The 23,400-nt window shown below is 42.9% G+C and overlaps 1 protein-coding gene across 1 annotated transcript in view; it reads left to right on the top strand.

The window, feature by feature from the left end:
* LOC311113241 (neuroligin-2-like) overlaps positions 1–23,400 on the top strand; it is a gene marked incomplete at its 3' end in the record, with an annotated part of 115,330 nt that overhangs the window by 66,544 nt on the left and 25,386 nt on the right. The gene's annotated exons all lie outside the window — the stretch shown is intronic.

The following is a 23,400-nucleotide window of genomic DNA, read 5'->3' as shown; positions in this document are numbered from 1 at the left end:
TGTCTCAAGGCTTAAAAATCATTATATAACTTGTCTCCTCCCCTTCATTTACACTGATTGAAGTCTATGTCATGGAAAGAGCAGGTGTTCCTAATGTTCTGTACACTCAGTGTATGCTGATACAATACAAAAGGAGAGGTCCTTATTGTAATTTGTGTGTGTGCGTGCGTTGTTAGATTCCATGCTCTGTGCGTTAATGTCCTTGCTAGACACGTCAGTCTAACATTCAGTTCTTCAACATACCCTTAGGCCTAATATCATTCTACACCTGTATTATAAGGTGTTCTAAGTAAGGTATACATGTACATTACCACTGGTGGCAATACCATACCATGTGACACCATCGGTAAACAAAACAAAACAAAATCTGACAATTAAGGCTTTAACAAGCCCAGTCCTTAGGTATCAATACTATATTCCTGTAGGGAATAGTAAGGTTTAGAGCAGTGATATATACAAATCTGTTCCACTGCTGATTTTCATTCTTCCCTTTAGGGACAGATTTAGATCGGGGACACCAGGTGGGTACAATTAATAATCAGGTAGAACAGAAAACAGAAAACCAGCAGCACTCCAGAACCTCAGATTTCAACACCTCTGGTATAGAGTAGCATTACCACTAAGGTGACTTAAGGTGATATCGTAATGTGCCGTGTGTGTGACCACCATTTTGACAGGTAGACCAGGCGTTTCCCTATATTGTCAGGACTCTATTCTTCCGATTGGGACAGTCACGTTGCGGTGTGGCAGACTGTTGCGAGTGCCTTTAGCGATGAGTAGTGCGTCTGGAGAATTTAACTGGAGAGAAAGGAAAGTTCAGTGTTCGCCTCAATTCTGCTGATTACAACCATTCTCTTTTTTTCATTTTTTACACCCATTCTTTTTTTGACCCCCTGTCTCCTTCACAAAAGCTTCTTCCCTTCCTCCGTCACGCTGTTTTGTCTGTAAATAACTAAACTACACTACCTGAGGAGTAAACTAGGGTACATCTGACATAGCACACTATTCCCTATTTATTGTAGTGCACTACTTTTGACCAGAACCCATTGCCCTAGTGCGCTATATAGGAAATCGGGTGCAAGTTTGGACGCGGTTGAAAAGTAGTGCACTATATAGGGAACAGGGTGCCATTTCAGACACAACCTACTCTTTTAGAGAGGGGGAAAGTTTGGCTTGGCAGTTGGCATATGTCAGTCAGGAGGCAGACTAGGTGGTCATTCATTCGTATTCATAACAGCGCAGGAGGTTGAGGGGCCAAAAACGTCCACTGTTATCAGCATTATTATTATTAATAATAAGAACGTGGAAGGATAATTATAGAAACTGTACCCACACACACACACTCTGCACACACACCCTCCCGCCCCCGCACTCCCCCGGGTAGCAACCTGAATTAATAAAGAGAAAATTAAATCTTGTGCTTCCGTAGGCGAACAGGCGAACGAACAGACATCGTCAACAGTGGCGAGCAGCATTCTCTGATGTTCGTCATAGTAACTGGCGTAGGATCCGGAGCTGTCGCTCTCTTGCTCGGGTGGAGCGGATCTTTAATCCGAGGAGAGATTCCTAATGAATGGCTCTAATTGAAAAGGAGAGCAGGGTGACAGGAGAACAGGAAACAGTGGTAGAGAGAGAGAGTATGTGGAGGAGAAACAGGAGACTAGTTAGTACTGCTCTCTCTGCCTCCACCTCTCTACTTCTGATAGGTTGAAACGAACAGGACACACACACAGGATTATCATCACATAGGCCTGTTGGAAATTATCATTAGTATTTCCTTGTGTTTTGCTAAAAATAACACACACAACAGAAAAGCAGCAACATTACAGTACTGTATAATAATGCATAGTTCTTCTTCTTACAGCAGTGTGTGTGTGTGAGTGTGTGCATGTGCGTGCGTGTTTAAGTGTGTGTTTGCGTGCACTCGTATGTGTGCACATGCGTGCGTGCGTGGCCAACTGTAGCCCCCTAACAAAAGGGGCCATTGTTCCTGCTAACGTGTCCCGGGTGATAAGAGGAGAGAGAAAAACACATTCCATTAAATAATATCCCTCGACCTGACACACCCACACGCACACACTCCATTAACGTTGTCTCGATGTTGTCTCGATGCTAGCACCACTGTTGACTGCCCTTATTTTCGGCAGGTTTTCTTGTTTCAGGCAGTTAAGATGCTCGAGATATTCTTATCACCAAGGAGACAGGGAGAAGCCGGACAACACAAAGGAGGGTTGAGAAAGAGAAAGAGAGGTGGTGGTAGAGACAGAGAGCGGGGGTGAGAGAGGGACAGAGAGAACAGGGAGAGAGAGACAGGGAGAGAGAGACAGAGAGAGAGAGACAGAGAGAGAGAGAGAGACAGAGAGAGAGAGAGAGACAGGGAGAGAGAGAGAGACAGGGAGAGAGAGAGAGACAGGGAGAGAGAGAGAGACAGGGAGAGAGAGAGAGAGAGAGAGAGAGAGAGAGAGAGAGAGAGAGAGAGAGAGAGGTGGTAGAGAAGTGTTCTATCTGCCGTTCATTATCAGCAGCTATTAATGTGACGACATCAACAAGCTGCAGAGGGAGGAAGATTCACCCAGAGATTGCTTAAATGCCAACACACACACACACACACACACACACACACACACACACACACACACACATACATACACACCCATTAAGCACTCACTCAGATGTAGGCGAAATACACATACAAATTCAATGCCACTGATAAACACACGCACACACACACACGCACACAAATCACACTGTAATATTTTATTTTACACCTAGCATCATAACACATTATGACACGGTCATAACCATGTCATAATATGTCATAACAGGTGACATAACCTGTCATAACGTTGTCATAACACTGTCATGACACATATATTTAGACGTGTTGTGACATATTGCAATATTTTATGGCTGTCAAAGCCCACAAGTCCTCCCACACAAGGCAAACCATTCAATTCTACTTGTAAATTATTTTATTTTTTTACTTGTAAATAGTATGTTATATAAAATTTCCTAAGATTTGTCATTTTATTACCATTGTAATTGTACACACATTGATGTCAAACGTGTGCCTAGCCCAATGCTCTGTCGCTGATGACTGGGATGAATGCAGGAGCAGGACAAAACACCTTTGGGACTTGTGACTGACATATGTGACCCACCACCTTGATTCGGTTCAATGTAGCAACATTTTTTTTTTTTTTTTTTACATTGAATAAAAGTAAGATCTCAGTGCAAAAAAATTCTGTATCATACATTGTAGTTGAGGAACAATGGGAAAGTAATTCTGCTTTGAAAATTGATAAACTTGTAACCCCACTTTTGAGAAAATGGCCTGTGAATGTTTTGGTACACCTACTGGAGAGCTCTACTTTGTCTACACCCATTCAGCATCATTTCAACCCTCTTAAGCCCCACCCATCTCTTTAAGAATTCACATGTGAGGCCATGTGCTAAACAGAGTAAGGTAGTGTAGTAAACAACCAAAGATTTCAAGACTAAAAGTGGTGAAAGTAGTAGCAAAAAGTAGTAGTAAAATTACACTTTATCTAGTCCTTGGCCTGTATCCTAATCTGACTTTGGTGCAGGTCATGTTGTTCTTCCCATTACCGTCTCTGGTAAACACACACAAAATACAATCAACGTTTATTTGTCACATGCACAGGATGTAAACGGTACAGTGAAATGATTACTTGCATAGTGGAGTGTTTTGTCTAGACCCATAATCCCAACCCATACTACCATGTACCATACATTAATCTGCAGGTAGCTAAAGCTAACCAACTAGGTTCAATGTTAGCTAGCTATCTAATATTAGACTATAACTAGCAATGCAAATGGATTTCTGAGATACTAATAATATTACTACACAACTCATACACGTAACTTTAGCTAGCAAGCCAGCTAACGTTAGCTAGCTAGCTAACAGTACGCTCTAACTTGCAATGAAAACAACTTTCTGACAAAATTAGAAACGTATAATATCTGAAAATGTAGCTAGACTCTTACCCGTATACATGGATGAACGCTTCTCCCTCTTTGTCATGGATGCCATGGTTGCCCTTAGTTTGAAGATGTAATCCGGAGACAGGTGTTTTATACAACAGCCTTCTCTTCTGTGTTCTCTTTTCAACTCCCACCGCATTTGCAATCATACTCTGCTTCCACCGGATATTCCACTGATTTCAAAACACGGTCAACTTCTTCCCATGACAACAACAATGTTGATCACTGTTTCTTCCCCATCACTGTCATCAGAAGACTCAATGTCTGGTTCAATTAAAATGTTTTTACCTAAATCAGGGATTTCCTCATCGTCTGATTAATTTTCAGTGTCAGAGAGCAACACTTTTGCAGTTCTTCATGATATCTTTCATAAAAGCCGGGGTACAATGGATTATCTACACATACTGAGCAGCTCATATTATAGACAGAATCATGATACATGGCAGACCAATCTGAACTCATCTCTCGGCATGTCCAGCCCATCCATAATCTCAGCCAATCATGGCTAGCGGGAAGGTTCCTGTCTTTTTCCGTGGCTAAACCAACAAGGCTTGTAATTTAACAATTGTATTCGTATTTACAGATGGCATAGAAGTTTGTTATTAAAGTACCTGAAAGTTCACATGTTTCTGCCAAAAAACGAATTTTGATTTAAAAAAAAAATAATTACCATCAAATGCCTCTCCTGTGAAGGAGTAACGTGCGACATATGCCTAGTTTCCTGGAAAAAGTCACATATGATATTGTACGTGATAGGCCTACCTGGCTTATATTATTACAAAAAATGCCCTGTGATATATTCTATACATTTTCATATTTTGGAATCAGTTTGTTCACCACAATGTTATTGTAGTCCTCCATGGTTTTGCTTTAATATACGTGTATACTTAGCACTACCACTAGGGGGAGACATTTGAACTGTTAGCTGCAGGCGCGCGCCTCATACGTTGGAAGAAGAGAAGCAGGAAGAGAATGTCAATTGTCCGTGTCTCCTTATTCATCCTGTTTTCAGGTTTGTAACATTTAGAAGCATGGTTTAGTTTTGAAATCTAGAGATAACATGTTTATCTAAACTGTGATGAGTTTTCTCGTAATTTTGATGGATAATTTAAGTAAGTAAAAAACTAGTGAGAATGTCCCCTTCATATGAGTGTAGCCAAGTAAGCTAGCTAACTTTGTATGTAAGTCAATGAGACAACATGGTGTTTTGGATTTAATGTATTTTAGTTATAAACATATTGGCTCTTAAATGTTTTTAATTTTTTTTACAGACGATGGCTCGTATTAAGTGTATTTCCATGAGTACATACACTACATGACCAAAAGTATGTGGACACCTGCTCGTCGAGCATCTCGTTCCAAAATCATGGGTATTAATATGGAGTTGGTCCCCCTTTGCTGCAATAACAGCCTCCACTCTTCTGGGAAGGCTTTCCACTAGATGTTGGAACATTGCTGTGGGGACTTGCTTCCATTCAGCCACAAGAGCATTAGTGAGGTCGGGCACTGATGTTGGGAGATTAGGCCTGGCTCGCAGTCGGCGTTCCAATTCACCCCAAAGGTGTTCGATCGTGCCTTCTTCACTACGTTGTCCGTGTGGCAAGACCATTTCAGCTTCTCTGAGATGTGTACACCGAGGAATTTGAAGTTATTGACCGTCTCCATGGCGGCCCTGTCTCCAACAGCTCTCTACCAGTAGCCCACCTATGAGTAGCTCACTAAGCAATTCTGAAAGGGGAATCTAACGAGCAAATTATGATAGAAGCATTAAGCATGGATAGAGGATTGATTGGGACGACGAGATGAGGGAGGGATGAGAAGAGGAGAGAAGGACTCTCAATATCAGGATCAATGGAGGGAGAGACGGACAGAGACAAATTGATTGGCTTGCGGAGCAAATTATTGAGTTTCAAAGCGGGGAACCATGCACACACACACACACACAAACACACACACACAAACAACAGGTCCCTGGTCATCCATTGACTGGAGCTTTAGACAGAGGGTCAGTTCCTCAAGTTAAGGCTTGGCCCAGGGATACCACACTACTGCTCCCTCCCTCCCTCCCTCCCTCCCTCCCTCCCCTCCCTCCCTCCCTCCCTCCCTCCCTCCCTCCCTCCCTTCCCCTACTCCTGTCTCTGTCTCTGTCTCTGTCTCTGTCTCTGTCTCTGTCTCTCTCTCTCTCTCTCTCTCTTTCTCTCTCTCTCTCTCTCTCTCTCTCTCTCTCTCTCTCTCTCTCTCTCAATTAATTTCAAAGGGCTTTATTGGCATGGGAAACACATGTTAACATTGCCAAAGCAAGTCAAATAGATAATAAACAAAAGTGAAATAAACAATAAAAAGTGAACAGTAAATATTACACTCACAAAAGTTCCAAAAGAATAAAGACATTTCAAATGTCATATTATGTCTATATACAGTTATGTAACGATGTGCAAATAGTTAAAGTACAAAAGGGAAAATAAATAAGCATAAAAATGGGTTGTATTTACAATGGTGTTTGTTCTTCACTGGTTGCCTTTTCCTTGTGGGAACAGGTCACACATCTTGCTGCTGTGACTGCACACTGTGGTATTTCACCCAATATATATGGGAGTTTATCAAACATTTGATTTGTTTTCTAATTCTTTGTGGGTCTGTGAAATCTGAGGGAAATATGTGTCTCTAATATGGTCATACAAGGGCTCTCCAACAGCTCTCTACCAGTAGCCCACCTATGAGTAGTAAATTTTTTCATTTGTTCCATCACAACTGTCAAACATAAAGACACACTGACATTATCCCACCTCTGGTTAGCCACTATTGGCTTAAAAGACAAACGTAGCACAATATCTACCAATTAATTTCCAGCAATATTGCCCGTCTGTCTGTTTGGTGCGCGTGTTTGTTTATCACTCCATGTAGGCAGTTAGCGATGCTAATGATAATCGTCTTGTAGGTAGACCGAAATACTTTCCCCAATAACCTTCTCAATTAAATTAACTGCAATGTAGGCTTCCCTGACATAACTATATAATTATTATTTGTATCGGGTGGCGACTGTTTTGCAAACTGTCATGATATGTGCTGCAGCAGTAGGCCTAACAGCAGAGACATTGCTAGACTGACACGTACCTCTCTTCCTAGATGCACAGTTAAAGGGGAATTACAGCAAAAAAATACTAATTTCATGAATATGGTAATATTGGTAAGCTTTGCCAATGGCCTGGATAAGGGGAGGGGGGTGAGGGGTTGTGGGGGGATGGAGAGGGAGAGATTTCTGAATACATGCAGCGAGAGTAATTACAAGATATACGATGAAATCGCAGCAACCAATCTACGGCTATTCAATCCCCCTCACCCGTTCACACGTTGAATGTATTTATGTGAAGAGTGGCTATAGCAAAGACAAGGACGCTCCTTGGGCATGATGGTAATAATAATAATAATGATGATGATGATAACGGTAGAAGTGTTTTGCATAATGGTGCTTGCTAATCAGATGTGTGTGGTAACATATAGTAGCTAAATGTAGCGTATGCTGTGTACAGAACATTCGCTTCGGTCAGTGTCTCAAGATGCTGATTATAGAGCAATAGTATTTTTTCTTCCTTCTCTCACTCTCTTACGCTCTCTGTCTCTGTCTCTGTCTCTGTCTCTGTCTCTGTCTCTGTCTCTCTCTCTCTCTCTCTCTCTCTCTCTCTCTCTCTCTCTCTCTCTCTCTCTCTCTCTCTCTCTCTCTCTCTCTCTCTCTCTCTCTCTCTCTCTCTCTCTCTCTCTCTCTCTCTCTCTCTCTCTCTCTCTCTCTCTCTCAATTCATTTCAAAGGGCTTTATTGGCATGGGAAACACATGTTAACATTGCCAAAGCAAGTAAAATAGGAAATAAACAAAAGTGAAATAAACAATAAAAAGTGAACAGTAAATATTACACTCACAAAAGTTCCAAAGGAATAGAGACATTTCAAATGTCATATTATGTCTATATACAGTTATGTAACGATGTGCAAATAGTTAAAGTACAAAAGGGAAAATAAATAAGCATAAATATGGGTTGTATTTACAATGGTGTTTGTTCTTCACTGGTTGCCTTTTTCTTGTGGCAACAGGTCACAAATCTTGCTGCTGTGACTGCACACTGTGGTATTTCACCCAATAGATATGGGAATTTATCAATGTTTGATTTGTTTTCTAATTCTTTGTGGGTCTGTGTAATCTGAGGGAAATATGTGTCTCTAATATGGTCATACATTTGGCAGGAGGTTAGGAAGTGTAGCTCAGTTTCCACCTCATGTTGTGGGCAGTGTGCACATAGCCTGTCTTCTCTTGAGAGCCAGGTCTGCTTACGATTACCTTTCTCAAGAACAAGGCTATGCTCACTGAGTCTGTTGATAGTCAAAGCTTCCCTTAATTTAGGGTCAGTCACAGTGGTCAGGTATTCTGCCACTGTGTGCTCTCTGTTTAGGGCCAAATTAGGGCTTTGCTTTATCTTGGCCAGGTCGCAGTTGTAAATGAGAACTTGTTCTCAACTGGCTTACCTGGTTAAATAAAGGTTAAATAAAAAAATTTAATAAAACAAATAGCATTCTAGTTTGCTCTGTTTTATTGTTAATTCTTTCCAATGTGTCAAGTATCTATCCCTCCATCCCTCTCTCTTTCTGGCTGTTCCCCCTCAGTTGCCTGGCCGTTATCTGAACCACTTGCTGAATATTAATGGAGGGCCGCGTAGCTGACAAACTGCAGTCCTCAGCGCTAACAGCACACACACACACACACACCCACACACACACACACACACACACACACACACACACACACACACACACACACACACACACACTCTCTCTCTCTCTCTGTGTACAACACAGAGCCCCATCTGAACAATGGGAGGTGGGCTGGGAGGTGGGCTGGAGGAAGGAGAAAGAGAAAGTCAGGAAGGAGGGAAGGGGAAAGAACAAGAGAGAGAGTGAGAAGGAGAAAGAGAGGGAGCGGGAGGGGGAGGGAGAGAGAGAGTGAAAAAAAAGGAGGGAGAGTGTTTCCCTCAATTAAATAAATGTGAAAAATACCAGAGACAGAAAATGATACATGTAATGCAAATAACCACAAGCACACAGAAACCCCTCAGATACATCCATACAGTACACATTCATCCCACCTCATCTAAACGTCTAAAAACAAAATATTTCCACCTCTCCTCTCTTCCTATTCCTCTCCTCTCTTCCTCCCCTCATCTTCTGCAGGCAGTTTGGCATGGATGCAAGGAGGGAGTGGTAGTGGTGGGCTCACTAACAGAACTTCACAGAGGTGTGGGGGGGGGGGGGGTAATGAGTGTGTGTGATGTGGGGCCAAGACAGGGCCCAGGCGCAACGAAGGGTTAATACACTCCCCAGACACACTCCCCTCATAGATGAGGAAGAAAGATTATAATATGAAAGGAGCTGAGAGATGGACGGAGGGAGGGAAAGAGGGAGAAGGTGGAAGAGAGAGGGAGCACGAGAAAGAGAAGATGGTAGAGAGAGAGATAATGAGGAAGACCAGTAGACCATGCTTCATCTTGAGAGAAAAAAAAAGAAGTGATTAGGAGAGGGGGATGAGGAGGAGGGAAGAAAAGAAGTGGAATGGTAGAGTGATCATGGAATAAAGACTCCCGGAGAGAGATAAAAAGATGGACAGAAACACTGACAGGTAACAGTGGAGCACGGCAGCGGGGCCCATGGCTCCAGTAGCAGACAGAGGTGAGCTGCCCCCTGGCAGCAAAGGACTCTGGGTAGGAGCCCCAGCACTGCAGCCCGTATCAGAATTCAACCCAGCTACACCACACACACACACACACACACACACACACACACAGACACACAGACACACACACACACACACACACACACACACACACAAACATTGTAATAAGCCCCCCAGCAGAGTGTTTGTGTGTGTGTGTGTGTGTGTGTGTGTGTGTGTCTGTGTCTGTGTGTCTGTGTGTGTGTGTGTGTGTGTGTGTGTGTGTGTGTGTGTATTGGCAACCGCTATGCTCTCTCCTTATCTAGCCCTGTAAGTCGTTTAGCAAACACAGTGATAAGGCAAACCTGCCACAGCTCACACCTGCAGCCTTACTAAGACACACACACACACACACACACACACACACATACAGCATTCACAGAGACAGCACCATATGAATATTACACAGTTGACAAGCATATCAAAACATCTTGCTGTACACATCCACAGTAAAACCTCATAGACCTGACCCTAACTGAGAGAAACATGAAATTGCATTTATTGTGTTTCGTCTCCCACCAAAACAGCTTGTTTGTCTGTCTGTCCGTCTGGCTGTCGTGTTAGCAGCAGTGTGTGTGTCAGGCAACAGAAACAGGAAGTGTTTTGTGATGCCTCAGTGCTCGTGGTTAAGAGAGCGTAGAGTAGATAAGGCTGCACTGATGAGCCATCACTCACAACAGCACTCTGTCACAGCTGACGCTGCTGGATGTGTCTCTGTGTGTGTTTGTGTCTGTGTGGGTGTCTGTGTGTGTGTGAGTGTGTGTGAATGTGTGTGTGCCTTTTTTCATTTGTATCTGGGTGTACTGCTTAACTGTGTGTGTGTTCGGGTGTGTTTATACTTGTATAATAGGCTCCCAGCCCTGCAGTCCATCTGCCTGTGTGTGTGTGTGTGTGGCATTAATCAGTGTGTGGTGGGCCCGCCAGCATTTTGGGCAGCCCACTCTGTTACTACGCTGCCCCTACTTATTAATCAACACACACAGACACGCTGCCGCTACTTATTAATCAACCCAGCAGACAGACTGTGGCACTGCCCTGCGCCTGCCAAATAGGGAGCAGCAGGCCTCTATAAGATAACTCCAACACTAGACCACTGGCCTTTTCTTGCCAGATACAGAGCAGGTTTTGTTATTCTAACATTGTAGGACCGTGAGAAGGTAATAGCACATACTGTATGACTAATGCGGGAAACAAAGAAAGAGTGACAATCCATCTCCCTTTGTGTAGAGAAGAATGAAGCTGCCCTTGATACTGATCTGAGGTCAGGTAAAGTTAGGATTCAAATCAAAATCAAATCAATTTTTATTTGTCAAATGCGCCGAATACAACAGTGAAATGCTTACTCACAAGCCCTTAACCAACAATGCAGTTTTAAGAAAGAATACAAAAAGAAATCACAAAAAAATACAATATAAAATAATACGAAATAAAAGTAACAAATAAGTAAAGAGCAGCAGTAAAAATAACAATAGCGAGGCTATATACAGGGGGTACCGGTATCGAGTCAATGTACGGGGGCACCGAATAGTCGAGGTAATTGGGGTAATATGTACATGTAGGTAGAGTTATTAAAGTGACTATGCATAGACAATAAACAGAGAGTAGCAGCAGCGTAAAAGAGGGGTGGGGGGGGCAATGCAAATAGTCTGGGTAGCCATTTGATTAGATGTTCAGGAGTCTTATGGCTTGTGGGTGGAAGCTGTTTAGAAGCCTCTTGGACCTAGACTTGGCGCTCCGGTAACGCTTGCCGTGCGGTAGCAGAGAGAACAGTCTATGACTAGGGTGGCTGGAGTCTTTGACAATTTCAGGCAGGGTTAGCTGATGCTAGATCTGTACTTCATCCTCTTTGTGGTGTTACTAGAAGGTAGAATTGTTGCGTGCCACTGGAGAGGTGGGTTATATTGATGGTTCTGACTCACATAGAGGAAGATGGAAGCTGAAAGGCTGACCCAGATTGACACACACAGAGAGAGAGAGAGAGAGAGAGAGAGAGTTGAGTCATCAGCACTGACTTTTTGACAGAATGAAAAGGTGTTTATTTACGTTGTTCATTTATTCATGTTACCAGATGAATTATAAATCAGGGTCTTGAACAACTTTCATTTATCTCTCAACTCGCTGTCTTTCTCTCTCGCGTTCTCTCTCTCCCTCTTTCCATCTCTTGAAAAGTGCAGTCCGTTTTTTCTCTCTCTATCAGAGAGAGTAAGGGAGGACATTTCCTGGATGACAAGAGAAGCAGAGAGAGAGAGAGCAAGAGAAAGAAGAAAGAGAGGGGGGGGGGGGGTGAGAGAAAAGAGATATAGACACTTACACAGGGAGAGAGGAGAGAAAGAGACAGACTGACAGAAAGATAAATTAAATGGGCAATTTTTTACTAGAGGGCTGCTGCAGGCAGCACACACTAGACAGGGGGTAGTCTCTCATAGTACTGTACTGTACTGTACCGCTGTACACCATGGAGCTTTCTCTTAGAGATACATACTGTACATACACTGGACATCCTGTCCCTCACACAGACACCTAGTTGGGTCTGTCTGTACTCTACTAACAGAAGAGAGAGAGATGGAGAGAGGGAGAGAGGGAGAGAGGGAGAGAGGGATGAAGACAGAAAGAGAGAGAGAGAAGAGAGAGAGATGAAGACAGAAAGAGAGAGAGAAGAGAGAGTGGTATAGAGAAATGAGTCGGACAGACAATATGCCCACCCACACTAGGTCGTATGTAAACTGTCATTAAACAGATATGCATGTTAAATACACACAAAAACAAACATGTATTCTTCTGTGCATGTCATTCATGTACAGTGGGGGGGAAAAGTATTTAGTCAGCCACCAATTGTGCAAGTTCTCCCACTTAAAAAGATGAGAGAGGCCTGTAATTTTCATCATAGGTACACGTCAACTATGACAGACAAATTTAGAAAAGAAATTCAGAAAATCACATTGTAGGATTTTTAATGAATTTATTTGCAAATTATGGTGGAAAATATGTATTTGGTCACCTACAAACAAGCAAGATTTCTGGCTCTCACAGACCTGTAACTTCTTCTTTAAGAGGCTCCTCTGTCCTCCACACCTGTCCACAACCTCAAACAGTCACACTCCAAACTCCACTATGGCCAAGACCAAAGAGCTGTCAAAGGACACCAGAAACAAAATTGTAGACCTGCACAAGGCTGGGAAGACTGAATCTGCAATAGGTAAGCAGATTGGTTTGAAGAAATCAACTGTGGGAGCAATTATTAGGAAATGGAAGACATACAAGACCACTGATAATCTCCCTCGATCTGGGGCTCCACGCAAGATCTCACCCCGTGGGGTCAAAATGATCACAAGAACGGTGAGCAAAAATCCCAGAACCACACGGGGGGACCTAGTGAATGACCTGCAGAGAGCTGGGACCAAAGTAACAAAGCCTACCATCAGTAACACACTACGCCGCCAGGGACTCAAATCCTGCAGTGCCAGACGTGTCCCCCTGCTTAAGCCAGTACATGTCCAGGCCCGTCTGAAGTTTGCTAGAGTGCATTTGGATGATCCAGAAGAGGATTGGGAGAATGTCATATGGTCAGATGAAACCAAAATATAACTTTTTGGTAAAAATTCAACTCGTCGTGTTTGGAGGACAAAGAATGCTGAGTTGCATCCAAACAACACCATACCTACTGTGAAGCATGGGGGTGGAAACATCATGCTTTGGGGCTGTTTTTCTGCAAAGGGACCAGGACGACTGATCCGTGTAAAGGAAAGAATGAATGGGGCCATGTATCGTGAGATTTTGAGTGAAAACCTCCTTCCATCAGCAAGGGCATTGAAGATGAAACGTTGCTGGGTCTTTCAGCATGACAATGATCCCAAACACACCGCCCGGGCAACGAAGGAGTGGCTTCGTAAGAAGTGGCTTCGTAAGAAGCATTTCAAGGTCCTGGAGTGGCCTAGCCAGTCTCCAGATCTCAACCCCATAGAAAATCTTTGGAGGGAGTTGAAAGTCTGTGTTGCCCAGCGACAGCCCCAAAACATCACTGCTCTAGAGGAGATCTGCATGGAGGAATGGGCCAAAATACCAGCAACAGTGTGTGAAAACCTTGTGAAGACTTACAGAAAACGTTTGACCTGTGTCATTGCCAACAAAGGGTATATAACAAAGTATTGAGAAACTTTTGTTATTGACCAAATACTTATTTTCCACCATAATTTGCAAATAAATTCATAAAAAATCCTACAATGTGATTTTCTGGATTATTTTTTCTCATTTTGTCTGTCATAGTTGACGTGTACCTATGATGAAAATTACAGGCATCTCTCATCTTTTTAAGTGGGAGAACTTGCACAATTGGTGGCTGACTAAATACTTTTTTCCCCCACTGTATATGAAGTGCCTCTCCTCAGTAGACTATAGTAGAGAGCTATGGAACAGCCAGTGGTGTGAGGAGGCAGCCATCCAGAAGTTAGATGTGTGTGTAGAAACGAGATAAGCCAACAATTCCCTTTGTCTTTAGTTTCCTATCCTCCCCACTCCTCACTGCACCGCTATCGATGCCAATGGGCCTTATCTGACGAAAAATATTCAAATATTCTCAGCCTCTGCATAACTGCCACAGTCATCACTGCAATGAAATGCGTTTTATCATACCATTTGCATATTTTAATTACACTGACGAAGCGAATAAAAGTGGAGGTTTTGGGTTTATTTGAGATTAACATTGCGAGACGTTGATTTTGTGACTGTTTCGGAGATTGTGTGTGTGTGTAATGCGTGCGCGCGCGTGTGTGCATTTGCCTGTGTTCATGTGAGTGTATGTGATACGGTGGCAGGTAGCCTAGCGGTTAACACCATTGGGCCATTAACTGAAAAGTCCCTGGTTTGAATCCCCCAAGCCTACTTGGTGTAAAATGTGTCGATGTGCCCTTGAGCAAGGCACTTAACCCTAATTGCTCCTGTAAGTTGCTCTGGATAAGATTGTCTGCTAAATTACTAAAATGTATTAAACGATGTATGTCTTGACTTCAGTCTCCTGAGTTTGAATGGTGGAGGGCTAGTTGAATGGGATTGCACAGGGAAAGACAGACATCCTAACCACATCATAACGATAGTTTCATAACCAGAGAGAGACAGACATCCTAACCACATCATAACGATAGTTTCATAACCAGAGAGAGACAGACATCCTAACCACATCATAACGATAGTTTCATAACCAGAGAGAGACAGACATCCTAACCACATCATAACGATAGTTTCATAACCAGAGAGAGACAGACATCCTAACCACATCATAACGATAGTTTCATAACCAGAGAGACAGACATCCTAACCACATCATAACGATAGTTTCATAACCAGAGAGAGACAGACATCCTAACCACATCATAACGATAGTTTCATAACCAGAGAGAGACAGACATCCTAACCACATCATAACGATAGTTTCATAACCAGAGAGAGACAGACATCCTAACCACATCATAACGATAGTTTCATAACCAGAGAGAGACAGACATCCTAACCACATCATAACGATAGTTTCATAACCAGAGAGAGACAGACATCCTAACCACATCATAACGATAGTTTCATAACCAGAGAGAGACAGACATCCTAACCACATCATAACGATAGTTTCATAACCAGAGAGAGACAGACATCCTAACCACATCATAACGATAGTTTCATAACCAGAGAGACAGACATCCTAACCACATCATAACGATAGTTTCATAACCAGAGAGAGACAGACATCCTAACCACGTCATAACGATAGTTTCATAACCATAGAGAGACAGACATCCTAACCACATCATAACGATAGTTTCATAACCAGAGAGAGACAGACATCCTAACCACATCATAACGATAGTTTCATAACCAGAGAGAGACAGACATCCTAACCACATCATAACGATAGTTTCATAACCAGAGAGAGACAGACATCCTAAACACATCATAACGATAGTTTCATAACCAGAGAGAGACAGACATCCTAACCACATCATAACGATAGTTTCATAACCAGAGAGAGACAGACATCCTAACCACATCATAACGATAGTTTCATAACCAGAGAGAGACAGACATCCTAACCACATCATAACGATAGTTTCATAACCAGAGAGACAGACATTCTAACCACATCATAACGATAGTTTCATAACCAGAGAGAGACAGACATCCTAACCACATCATAACGATAGTTTCATAACCAGAGAGACAGACATCCTAACCACATCATAACGATAGTTTCATAACCAGAGAGACAGACATCCTAACCACATCATAACGATAGTTTCATAACCAGAGAGAGACAGACATCCTAACCACATCATAACGATAGTTTCATAACCAGAGAGAGACAGACATCCTAACCACATCATAACGATAGTTTCATAACCAGAGAGACAGACATCCTAACCACATCATAACGATAGTTTCATAACCAGAGAGAGACAGACATCGTAACCACATCATAACGATAGTTTCATAACCAGAGAGAGACAGACATCCTAACCACATCATAACGATAGTTTCATAACCAGAGAGACAGACATCCTAACCACATCATAACGATAGTTTCATAACCAGAGAGAGACAGACATCCTAACCACATCATAACGATAGTTTCATAACCAGAGAGAGACAGACATCCTAACCACATCATAACGATAGTTTCATAACCAGAGAGAGACAGACATCCTAACCACATCATAACGATAGTTTCATAACCAGAGAGAGACAGACATCCTAACCACATCATAACGATAGTTTCATAACCAGAGAGAGACAGACATCCTAACCACATCATAACGATAGTTTCATAACCAGGGAAAGACAGACATCCTAACCACATCATAACGATAGTTTCATAACCAGAGAGACAGACATCCTAACCACATCATAACGATAGTTTCATAACCAGAGAGACAGACATCCTAACCACATCATAACGATAGTTTCATAACCAGAGAGAGACAGACATCCTAACCACATCATAACGATAGTTTCATAACCAGAGAGAGACAGACATCCTAACCACATCATAACGATAGTTTCATAACCAGAGAGAGACAGACATCCTAACCACATCATAACGATAGTTTCATAACCAGAGAGAGACAGACATCCTAACCACATCATAACGATAGTTTCATAACCAGAGAGACAGACATCCTAACCACATCATAACGATAGTTTCATAACCAGAGAGAGACAGACATCCTAACCACATCATAACGATAGTTTCATAACCAGAGAGACAGACATCCTAACCACATCATAACGATAGTTTCATAACCAGAGAGAGACAGACATCCTAACCACATCATAACGATAGTTTCATAACCAGAGAGAGACAGACATCCTAACCACATCATAACGATAGTTTCATAACCAGAGAGAGACAGACATCCTAACCACATCATAACGATAGTTTCATAACCAGAGAGACAGACATCCTAACCACATCATAACGATAGTTTCATAACCAGAGAGAGACAGACATCGTAACCACATCATAACGATAGTTTCATAACCAGAGAGAGACAGACATCCTAACCACATCATAACGATAGTTTCATAACCAGAGAGACAGACATCCTAACCACATCATAACGATAGTTTCATAACCAGAGAGAGACAGACATCCTAACCACATCATAACGATAGTTTCATAACCAGAGAGAGACAGACATCCTAACCACATCATAACGATAGTTTCATAACCAGAGAGAGACAGATATCCTAACCACATCATAACGATAGTTTCATAACCAGAGAGAGACAGACATCCTAACCACATCATAACGATAGTTTCATAACCAGAGAGAGACAGACATCCTAACCACATCATAACGATAGTTTCATAACCAGGGAAAGACAGACATCCTAACCACATCATAACGATAGTTTCATAACCAGAGAGACAGACATCCTAACCACATCATAACGATAGTTTCATAACCAGAGAGAGACAGACATCGTAACCACATCATAACGATAGTTTCATAACCAGAGAGAGACAGACATCCTAACCACATCATAACGATAGTTTCATAACCAGAGAGAGACAGACATCGTAACCACATCATAACGATAGTTTCATAACCAGAGAGAGACAGACATCGTAACCACATCATAACGATAGTTTCATAACCAGAGAGAGACAGACATCCTAACCACATCATAACGATAGTTTCATAACCAGAGAGAGACAGACATCCTAACCACATCATAACGATAGTTTCATAACCAGAGAGAGACAGACATCCTAACCACATCATAACGATAGTTTCATAACCAGAGAGAGACAGACATCCTAACCACATCATAACGATAGTTTCATAACCAGAGAGAACACAGCAACACAAGTTTACATATGAGTCCAATAAAATGTAATAAAGCCGAATAGAATGATTCTGTGTAGTTCCTCTGTGATCAAGATCTGGTGTTGCTCAGCATGTAGCGTATTCTATGTTATCTAAGAGTTTGATGTGGGATAGTCACTAACAAGCACACACGCCCCATTTAGTCTCTCAATACGCAAATCGCAGCTTTCTGTGGGACATTCTTCAGGAGAACACCATTCTCTGGCAGATGAACGCAGGGTATTTTTTGTTTTTGTTTGTTTATTTTTGTTTATTTTTTAAAATTCAACCGGTGCACAGCTGTTCCTGTGGGATGGATGGCAGATTGCACTTAATTGGTCTCTCTTTTTATATTTTATTTTACACTCCTCTCCTCTTTTGTTCTTTCATTTAATTTAATGATTTATTTTCCTCATTCATATTTGTCTTTGATGCCAGCCGTTAGCCACGATATCCTGCTGGGGCTCACACTGGCACCTCTGGGACATCACATGTACAGTACCACTCAGAGGTTTGGACACACCTACTCATTCCATTATTTTTACTATTTTCTACATTGTAGAATAAAAGTGAAGACATCAAAACTATGAAATAACACATATGGAATCATGTAGTAACCAAAAAAGTGTTAAACAAATCAAAATATATTTTATATTTGAGATTCTTCAAATAGCCACCCCAGCTTTGCACACTCTTGGCATTCTCTCAACCAGCTTCACCTGGAATGCTTTCCAACAGTCTTGAAGGAGTTCCCACATATGCTGAGCACTTGTTGGCTGCTTTTCCTTCACTCTGCGGTCCGACCCATCCCAAACCATCTCAATTGTGTTGAGGTTGGGGAATTGTGGAGGCCAGGTCATCTGATGTAGCACTCCATCACTCTCCTTCTTGGTAAAATAGCCCTTACACAGCCTGGAGGTGTGTTGGGTCATTGTCCTGTTGAAAAACAAATGATAGCCCAAACCAGATGGGATGGCGTATCGCTGCAGAATGCTGTGGTAGCCATGCTGGTTAAGTGCACCTTGAATTCTAAATAAATCACAGACAGTGTCACCAGCAAAGCACCCCCACACAATAACACACACGAAAGACAGTTAGCCACCACTGAACTACCATAACTTCACAAGAAAGCAGCAGTTCAAGACCAGTGCCTTTAGGGTACTGAGGAGAGGAGAGAGGGGGGTGGTGAGAATAAAGAAAGAGGAAACTGATCAAGAAAGAGAGAAGGAGGAAAATAATTTTAAAGAGAAAGGGAAGAGAGTGGGGTGAGTTAAAGGAAAGAAAGAGAAAGGGGAGGAAAATGGATTAGGGCTTGAGAAAGAGAGAGAGAGAGCGAGAGAGAGAGAGGGCGAGAGAAAGCGAGAGAGCGAGAGAGAGTGAGTGAGAGAGAGAGAGAGCGAGAGAGAGCGAGAGAGAGCGAGAGAGAGAGCGAGTGAGAGAGAGCGAGAGCGAGTGAGAGAGAGCAAGAGAGAGAGAGATTGAGAGAGAGAGAGCGAGAAAGAGAGAGCGAGAGAGAAAGAGAGAGAGAGCGAAAGCGAGAGAGAGAGAGCGAGAGAGAGCGAGAGAGAGAGAGAGCGAGAGAGAGAGCGAGAGAGGGTGAGAGAGAGAGCGAGAGAGAGAGAGCGAGAGAGAGAGCGAGAGAGGGTGAGAGAGAGAGAGAGAAAGCGAGCGAGGGAGCGAGAGAGAGAGAGAGAGAGAGATAGAGAGCCTGCCTTTGGCGTCCCCTCTGTGTGTCTGTTTGTTCAAATCATAACTGTTTTTCAGGGGAGTAGACTGCTGCTGTTCTGGGTGGAGAGGAGGGGGATCCTCATCAAACACACACACACACTGTGCTGAGGGTCTCACATGGCCACTGAAACACAAAATCTGAATAATTTAGAACCTCACACGGCGCCCCGGAATAATTACAATGAGACAGCCAAGAAATACTAACAACGAATGTAACTTGCTGTCAAAGAACCTTACAGTATGGTGCTCTTACTGTAAGTGGTCTTTAAAAAAAGAGATTGTGATGTGTCTTCTTCCCTCCTCCTCATCCTCTTCTTCTTCCTCCTCCTCATCCTCATCCTCCTCCTCCTCCTCCCCTCCTCCTCCTCCTCCTCTCCCCCTCCTCCTCCTCCTCATCCTCAGCCTCCTCCTCCTCCCCATCCTCCTCCTCCTCCTCATCCTCCTCCTCCTCCTCCCCCTCCTCCATCTCTTTCCTGTGCTATGTGTACAGTGGGGAAAAAAAGTATTTAGTCAGCCACCAATTGTGCAAGTTCTCCCACTTAAAAAGATGAGAGAGGCCTGTAATTTTCATCATAGGTACTCGTCAACTATGACAGACAAAATGAGGAAAAAAAATCAAGAAAATCACATTGTAGGATTTTTTATGAATTTATTTGCAAATTATGGTAAAAAATGAGTATTTGGTCACCTACAAACACAGACCTGTAACAGACCTGTAACTTCTTCCTTAAGAGGCTCCTCTGTCCTCCACTCGTTACCTGTATTAATGGCACCTGTTTGAACTAGAGCTGTCAAAGGACACCAGAAACAAAATTGTAGACCTGCACCAGGCTGGGAAGACTGAATCTGCAATAGGTAAGCAGCTTGGTTTGAAGAAATCAACTGTGGGAGCAATTATTAGGAAATGGAAGACATACAAGACCACTGATAATCTCCCTCGATCTGGGGCTCCACGCAAGATCTCACCCCGTGGGGTCAAAATGATCACAAGAACGGTGAGCAAAAATCCCAGAACCACACGGGGGGACCTAGTGAATGACCTGCAGAGAGCTGGGACCAAAGTAACAAAGCCTACCATCAGTAACACACTACGCCGCAAGGGACTCAAATCCTGCAGTGCCAGACGTGTCCCCCTGCTTAAGCCAGTACATGTCCAGGCCCGTCTGAAGTTTGCTAGAGTGCATTTGGATGATCCAGAAGAGGATTGGGAGAATGTCATATGGTCAGATGAAACCAAAATAGAACTTTTTGGTAAAAACTCAACTCGTCGTGTTTGGAGGACAAAGAATGCTGAGTTGCATCCAAAGAACACCATACCTACTGTGAAGCATGGGGGTGGAAACATCATGCTTTGGGGCTGTTTTTCTGCAAAGGGACCAGGACGACTGATCCGTGTAAAGGAAAGAATGAATGGGGCCATGTATCGTGAGATTTTGAGTGAAAACCTCCTTCCATCAGCAAGGGCATTGAAGATGAAACGTGGCTGGGTCTTTCAGCATGACAATGATCCCAAACACACCGCCCGGGCAACGAAGGAGTGGCTTCGTAAGAAGCATTTCAAGGTCCTGGAGTGGCCTAGCTAGTCTCCAGATCTCAACCCCATAGAACATCTTTGGAGGGAGTTGAAAGTCTGTGTTGCCCAGCGACAGCCCCAAAACATCACTGCTCTAGAGGAGATCTGCATGGAGGACTGGGCCAAAATACCAGCAACAGTGTGTGAAAACCTTGTGAAGACTTACAGAAAACGTTTGACCTGTGTCATTGCCAACAAAGGGTATATAACAAAGTATTGAGAAACTTTTGTTATTGACCAAATACTTATTTTCCACCATAATTTGCAAATAAATTCATTAAAAATCCTACAATGTGATTTTCTGGATTTTTTTTCCTAATTTTGTCTGTCATAGTTGACGTGTACCTATGATGAAAATTACAGGCCTCTCTCATCTTTTTAAGTGGGAGAACTTGCACAATTGGTGGCTGACTAAATACTTTTTTTTCCCCCACTGTAGTTCTCCCTGTTAAATGCCTTGCCATTCACAGCTGCTGTAAGAAGAAGTGGCAGGAGAGACAGAATGATAGGTTGGGTCTTGCTGTGACAGCGTTGTAAGCAGGAGGGTATTGTAATGACATATTTAGGCTGTGGTGGGGTGTTGGTTGGGCTGGATGAGTAGCAGCCTGACAGCTGGGCCTGCCTGCCAGCCTGCCTTTCTAGTAGGTGTCTGAATGAAAGGAGAGACAGCTGGCTTTACATTTACATTTTAGTCATTTAGCAGACGCTCTTATCCAGAGCGACTTACAGTTAGTGAGTGCATACATTTTCATACTGGCCCCCCGTGGGAAACGAACCCACAACGCTGGCGTTGCAAGCGCCATGCTCTACCAACTGAGCTACAGCTTTGACACCTTACTGGAAACGGAAGGAAAGGAGAGGTCTGTGTAATGTGTTTGTATATAGTTGAGAGAGAGAGAGTGTGTGTGTATGTTAGGGTGACCACATTTAAAATGCCCAGGACAGTGGGATGACTCCCGCTGCACCGAAGGAGCTCGTTGAAGCCTCAGGCAAAGTGTTGTGATGCAGAAACAAGAGACCACATTTGTGGCTGTTTTATCTGGGAATGTTTGGCCAAGGAAACATTTCTGGTTAGTCTCAGGGAATGTAAAACACTTTTAAAACGGGATTGAGTGAAGTAGCAGCAAATATGTTGAATGAGCTGTGTACATTGACTTCAATACAAAACCTACTGTAGGAGGCTCATGGTTCTCACCCCCTTCCACAGACTTACACAGTAATTATGACGACTTCCAGAGGATGTCCTCCAACCTATCAGAGCTCTTGTAGCGTGAACTGACGTTGTCCACCCAATCAAAGGATCAGAGAATGAATCTAGTACTGAAAGCTAAGCTACAGCTAGCTAGCACTGCAGTGCATAAAATGTCATGAGTAGTTGACTCAAAGAGAGAGAAAGACAATAGTTGAACAGTTTTGAACAAATTAATTTATTCAGAAATGAAGGAGAAGCAAGAGAGAGCGAGAGAGAAAACTATATATATTAATTTTTTTCACTTACTTAGCTAGCGAATGCAGCAAGCTAATTTAGCCTGCTCAAACAGAGGGGGCTGCTATGTTAGCTAGCTGGCTAAGGCTATCCAACACTGGAACTCTTCCATGTCATGGTAAGCTTTTGGTTTAATTAATGTACTACCACCAGGGCCTGCTGTTATAACTGCTAAACTGCTTGCTGTACACTGTACTGCATGATTGTAGCGGGTTTACTAACGCGTTAGATCTAGTAGCTATGTTGACTATGACGTTAGCTAATATGGTAACAACGATGTAGGCTGTGTGTAGCAGTTAGCAGTTATGGTATGAAGGTTTGGCTTGGAAAGGTTTTTTCGCCAGGTCACAGACAGCTGTTGTGTTGTGTTGTGCACTGAAGTCCACAAGTGAAGGGAAAAGGTGATGACCTTTTTACAATGAGCAAAATGATCATGCTGTTTGTATGTGGCTGCTATGATGCGGGTGATCAGGGGTGTATTCATTCCGCCGAATCTGTT

The sequence above is a fragment of the Coregonus lavaretus genome (assembly GCF_964263955.1).
Source record: "Coregonus lavaretus genome assembly, chromosome: 39".
NCBI classification, from domain to species: Eukaryota; Metazoa; Chordata; class Actinopteri; order Salmoniformes; family Salmonidae; genus Coregonus; species Coregonus lavaretus.
Note: the sequence above shows the minus strand (reverse complement) of the source record. Positions and strands in the feature narration are given on the sequence as shown.